Source organism: Protomyctophum bolini (genome assembly GCF_963924005.1).
Source record: "Protomyctophum bolini genome assembly, chromosome: 9".
Lineage (NCBI taxonomy): Eukaryota > Metazoa > Chordata > Actinopteri > Myctophiformes > Myctophidae > Protomyctophum > Protomyctophum bolini.
The window spans coordinates 3,984,542-3,990,935 of NC_137870.1; positions in this window are offsets into that span (position 1 = coordinate 3,984,542).

The following is a 6,394-nucleotide window of genomic DNA, read 5'->3' on the forward strand; positions in this document are numbered from 1 at the left end:
GTAAAGGTATAGGTACCCTCACAAAAACATGCAGTAATCCTGCATGGTCTCTAAACTGCCTCCCCCTGGCCAGCCGGGGCGCCTGATGGAGGGGAAAGGAACTGGTTGGAATAACGTGTTCCTTCCACGCACTATACGTCCAACCAGGGAAACTCTCCCCTGTCAGGTGAAAAGAAGCAGTTTGGACTCCTCATGCATAGAAGAAAGCATGAAGTCCGCTGCTAAATGACTATAATAACTAAATATAACTAAATGTATTTATTTTAAATCTTCTCTATGACGGCTTTTTCTTGGCAATATCGATAACTAAATGTATTTATTTTAAATCTTCTCTATGGGCTTTCTCTTTGGTAACTAAATGTATTTATTTTTTCTGGAGAAAACAAAATCGTCAAATTGTCACCAAAACGTGCATTTATACATGTGGTGGGGGCTCAAAGTGCATCCACTAAGGAAAGTAGGCTTTCCAATTACACAACCCGTCTTTGTATTGGTGAGTATAGATTTTCTTTGATATTTTCGCTCCAGAGGAGAGGCTAGTCTGCATTTCATGCAAGGCAGGAAGGAAGCCAATCAGTTCCATAGCCTTAATACAACAGCAAGGCATGCAGAAGATCACGTTGTAGTTTTCCAACCTAAGTAGTATTAGCCTGGTTAACCCCTCCCCCTTGAAATCACGTTGCATTTCTTGAAATGAATGAGGCTGAGAGGATTTTTTTTTTTTACTGGACTAAGGAGGAGCTGCAGTACAATGAATCAGGTGCTTGTGAATGGCCAGTGGCCGGCTGGTGAGGCAACACTTGACGTCTTGACAGTTTCTCTAAACAAGCTGAAAACCTAAGATGTATTTCGTAGGGCCAATTATGCATTTCTTTCTGAAATAGAACACCAGAGAGCAAGATATACGGATACGGTTCAACAACGTGCTCACACTTTGGGACTTGGACGTCTTGTTTACTCACTTAATTGTTTGTCGATGGTGATTGATGATGACTGCAACAGGTTGATATTATGGCAGGCGTTTGTGTTGTGTCAGTGGAGACTGTGGAGTGTAATGGTTTCGAAAAACAAACAAGAACAGGCTCCAGACATAAACTAAATAAAATGTCTCAAAACAGACGAGCGCAGGGTTCAATAAAATAAAGTATTTATTTCTTTCCTTTCTGTAAACTGCGCTGTACTGTGCGATGCGTGCGAGCTGTTGAAATCTGTATCTCTACTACTGGCGTCTTTCCACCCACAGCTGTGGGCCTGTGTCTTAATTAAAGGGAACCATGGTGCCATTTTCCAAGGCAACCAGTGGGGGCGCCATTTAGTCACATATGTGAGATCAAGTAAGATGGCTCCTACACAGTATCATTAAAAAAAAATCACACCCGTGTGACGTGAGAGGCCGCTCTTAACATCAAGGAGGGGATTAGGTGATGTAATGATGATGATGTAAAACAAACATTGCATTCTCTTTATTGCTAATGCGATTTAATGTTTGTGTTTAGGGACGAGATGACGTACATTTTCCCTTCATTGTCAATGGCGTTTTTAAAACAAACATTGAACTAAAAACAAAAATTAAACCTGTATATAGCAGGAGCCCTCAAAAAGAAAGCAGTTTAGAGCATCATGCATCCATCCCTGTGTCATATACTGTACCTACTGTACCCAGGTACTGTATACCACACCCAACGACAAGCAGCTGCGGCCTCCAGCTGTGAGATAATCAGAATCCTCTGGCCTGTCTGTGGCCCCAAATCCCCAATCAACAACTAACGTGATAACCATCTTTACACATGAAACCCTTTTCTCATTAAATGTCAGTAAAGCTCAGCTAGGGCTTGGGCTGGCCATGTAAATAGGAATGTTTACACAGCTGTCTCTCTCAACAATGTTAGCGGGGGACAAAAGGACAAGCAATGCCTATACAGCCCAAATGCTCATGAGGATATACAGTAGGATGAACATGTGAGTTTGTCTGTGACATGTGTGTTCTAATACAGAAATCAATATGCTATTATTTACTGACAGGACTATATAGGATCAGATCTCAACCGACGGAGCGGTGACAGATCATGTAACTGACGCTGATAGGTATTCCGGGACTCATTTGTAGATCTGTTACAAGTTTACATGTTCCCTTCCCAGTGACTTATTCTTCGTATGCCATGATGCTGTATTTTGCGTGTCTTACCAGGTCTTATTACCTAACTTGAGTAAACTAAAGACCTGGAGGCGTGATCAATGCTGAGTGGCCAAAGAGCATTGATCACGCCTCCAGGTCTTTAGTTTACTCAAGTTAGGTAATAACAAGACCTGGTATACTTAAGACACGCAAAATACAGCCCACATATGCATGTGTCCTGTTACATATGCCCTATGACTTATATTTCATGTCACCCTGTTCCACTAAGTTTTCATCTCACTTCATGCCCTGTGTCCCACTGATGTTCATATCATGGATGTCTCATGCACTGATGTTCATATCATGGCTGTATCTGCCCCGTGAGATATCTCCTGTATCTATAGCATTCAGTGACGTCATGCATTATCTGCCCCTCTGTAAACAGCCTTGTTGTTTGACACGTTGGTCTGTGTAACGATTACATTATGCTATATTAACCGTGTCCATGTTGGACACATGGAGAGAGATCCTTTTGAATGCTGTCCGGACCCACCATTTTCTCTCGATTTGGCACCTGACCACAGAGCCAAAACTACTAGTAACTGGTGTACTGACCATGGTATTACTGTGCTTAACTGACCAGCCAACTGGCCTGACCTGAACCCCACACAGAATCTAGGTTGTATTGTCAAGAGGAAGGAGGGAAGGTGTGAGACATAAGACTGAACAATAAAAAATAATGTACGGCTGTTATCAAAGCAAACCTGGGCTTCCATAACACCTGAACAGTGCCACTGCCACCTCCATGCCACGCCCCATTGAGGAAATGATTTGTTCAAAAGTAGCCCTGACCAAGTATTAACGGCATACATTAATATACTTTTCAGATGGTCGACATTTCTCGTTTAAAAAAAAAACATTTTTTAAGTGGTCTCGTAAAATATTCTAATTCATTGGGATTCATTTATATATTTTCATGAGCTGTACGCCACAATCGTCTATAGATTAACACAAAAAAATGTTTTAAATACTTCACTTTATGCACAATGAATTGAGAATATATGAAAGTTTCACTTTTTGAATTATATTACGGAAGAAAGTTAACTTTTAACAAGATATTCTAATTACATGGGATGGATGGACCTGTCCACACTCGTCCACAGTCGCACAATCAGGCCTGCAGATCAATGGTGCGGATCGATTGGTGCATCATTGATCTTCAGCCTGATCGCTGTTGGGCAGAAGCCGCTCACAGGCCCGCCACCAGGCATACGATACGCACAGTAGGCACAGTACGCAACGAAATGCGACAAGCCGATCCTCATAATAATAATCTGACGCTGTGCGTGCGTCCTTGAGTTGCATGCCCATAGAGCACCGAAGTCTGACGTCACTTTCAGTAGAGGGCGTCAGTCCACAGGTTCATGTATTGGTTTAGTTGCATTGAAATCCCCATTGAGGCGATTTTAGATCGCCTCATATAACAACTGTGTTTGAAAAATAAACATGTCACCCCGGCCGCTTCACTCATATGGATATGAAGAATCAACTGACTGAGAGAAAACGCTAATGTTACTGCTACTGAATTAGTTACATTTTCGCTAGAAGCAGACTGTATCATATGTGAGTGACTGACTGTCGCAAACGATACAGAGACACTTCCCTGACAATAACGCCGAGACAGCTTGTTTATTTTTGGACCACAACGCTTATAGTAGACGATATTAAGATCACCCCATGTTATTCTCCATAGAGAAATTACTTCCGCGAACCAGGAGGGGAATCGTCGGGATGAGCGTGTTACGTCAGGACTTCGGTGCTCTATGTGGACCTGCAGTGCCCGCCCGGCATATACAGTAGCAGTGAGTTTTAACCCTGACCTCAACATTAAAGAAAAATCTTCTAAATCCTCCAGTTTTCTGAAATAAATATTTTCACGTTTTTTCAAAAATAGCAGACCTATACAAGCTCGTAGCGCGCCACTCGGTGGCGTGCTATGAGCTTGTAGATCTGCTATTTTTCAATAGCTAAATTATAACATAATGTTTAAAACACCAAAAGGGGTTCCTGCCCCCAAAATGGGTTAAGTGTAATTTAGCACCAACAATTAGAACAAATCAAAGTCATAATTCATGCCCTGTATACTTTGTCATACTAGCGTCAAGCGTGACATCCAAAAGTAGCAACACGATACTGCATGGCCAGTGTCCTGTGGGCCTACCAAAATGTGCCTATACTGTGTTAAATAAATAAAAATATGTTAAAATATAATGCACAAGTTACATATAATTGTTGGTATAGATTCCACCTATAGCGTATGTGCATAGTTCGTTCGCTGTCTGCGATCGTTTTAAATTCATTATGGACGTAATATATAAACATGGAATTATATAACTATTTACATAAAGATCCTGTGTGCATCAATTACATGTATATATATAGTCACGCCAAGCATTCCCGTGCAGTGGGCTCACACATGTCACACATGTCACACATGTCACACATGTGTCACATGTGCGCTCACATGTCCGATATATATGTCCGACATAGAGAAGGGGTCCGAAATGCGAGACCGATCGCTGTCGTATCGGTTCATGTGCACAATGGAAGTGTACGTACGAATGCTATCGTATGATATGATATGAAATACGGTATAGGTTCACGGGGCGGATGCTTCCTTGAGTTGTTATTACGTAACACAAGGAAGTCAGTCCACTTTGCTTGTCATGATTACGGGTATGTTGAGTCATTATTGAATCACCGCTGTGTACTTATTACTTTACTGTATTTGTTTATTTAGAATGGACACCGCATATTAATGAACAATACATATCAATGTAACGTAAAAAAAACCCACCGTATTTATGTTGTGTAATGTCTGTTTGTCTTTAAAAAAACAATAAATATACTTTATAAAAATAAAAAAAAACAAGAAAAAAACACCGTATTTAGCAAATATGCTAATTTGCATTCGCAGTTCCACAGCACAACACACCACAACACACCACAACACATATGATACCCAACTATATCTTTCTGTGGCTCCAGATGATCCCTGTGCTTTAGACCCGCTGTTGACCCGTCTTTAGAATCAAATGTTGGATGAGTGAGAACTTTCTCAAGCTAAATGAGGATAAGACAGAAGTTCTCATAATCGGTTCTAGTGAGCAGAAAGAATCAATAATAAGCAGACTTGGTAACCTGACTGTAGAAAGTAACAGTAAAGTAAAGAACCTGGGGGTTATTATTGATTCTGAATTGAATTTCAATTCACACAATAATCATGTTACCAAGATTGCCTTTTTTCACCTTAGAAATATTGCACGAATCAGAGCCTATTTGTCCTTGGACGATGCAAAAACGCTAATCCACGCCTTTGTTTTTTCTCGGCTTGACTACTGCAATGCACTTTTTTCAGGACTGCCTAAGAAAACAACTGACAGATTACAACTTGTCCAAAATGCAGCAGCCAGAGTTTTAACTAGAACTAAGATGAGAGAACATATTACTCCAGTTTTGGCATCACTGCACTGGCTTCCGGTTGTTTTTAGGATTGATTTTAAAATTATTTTACTTGTCTATAAAGCTCTCAATGGTCTCGCACCTTCCTACCTACATGACTGCCTGCCTAAATATGTCCCAAACCGCCCCCTAAGGTCTTCCACTGCTGGCCTGCTCGCTTTGCCAAAAAAAATGGCAACTAAAAAATACGGGGAAGCAGCTTTTTGCTTCTACGGGCCGTCGGCATGGAACAAGCTCCCACTGTACCTTCGTCAGGCAGCCTCTGTAGACATTTTTAAAGCTCAGCTCAAGACCCACTTCTACAACATTGCTTTTATTTTTTATTTTTGTTATTCATGTCCTCACTGTATTGCATTACTGCTTGTTTTTAATGTTGTTGCCTTGCTTTTCTTTTATCCTCCATTTTTCTGTAAAGCACTTTGAGCTGCATTTCATGTCATGAAAGGTGCTATACAAATAAAGTTTTATTATTATTATTATTATTATTACAACACACCACAACACACCACAACACAACACACCACACCACACCACACCACAACACAACACAACACACCACAACACACCACACCACAACACACTACATAAAAACTAAAACGAAACCCCGTAGGCCTACAAAAGTTTTCATGATGTCTTGACGGTCATGGAATATATAATAGTTACCGACGGTATTGAATCGAAAACAATGAAGCCGCGACCTAGATTCGTTGCATAACTTTAAGTTGCTCCACTTCTTTACATTTAATAGCATCCATC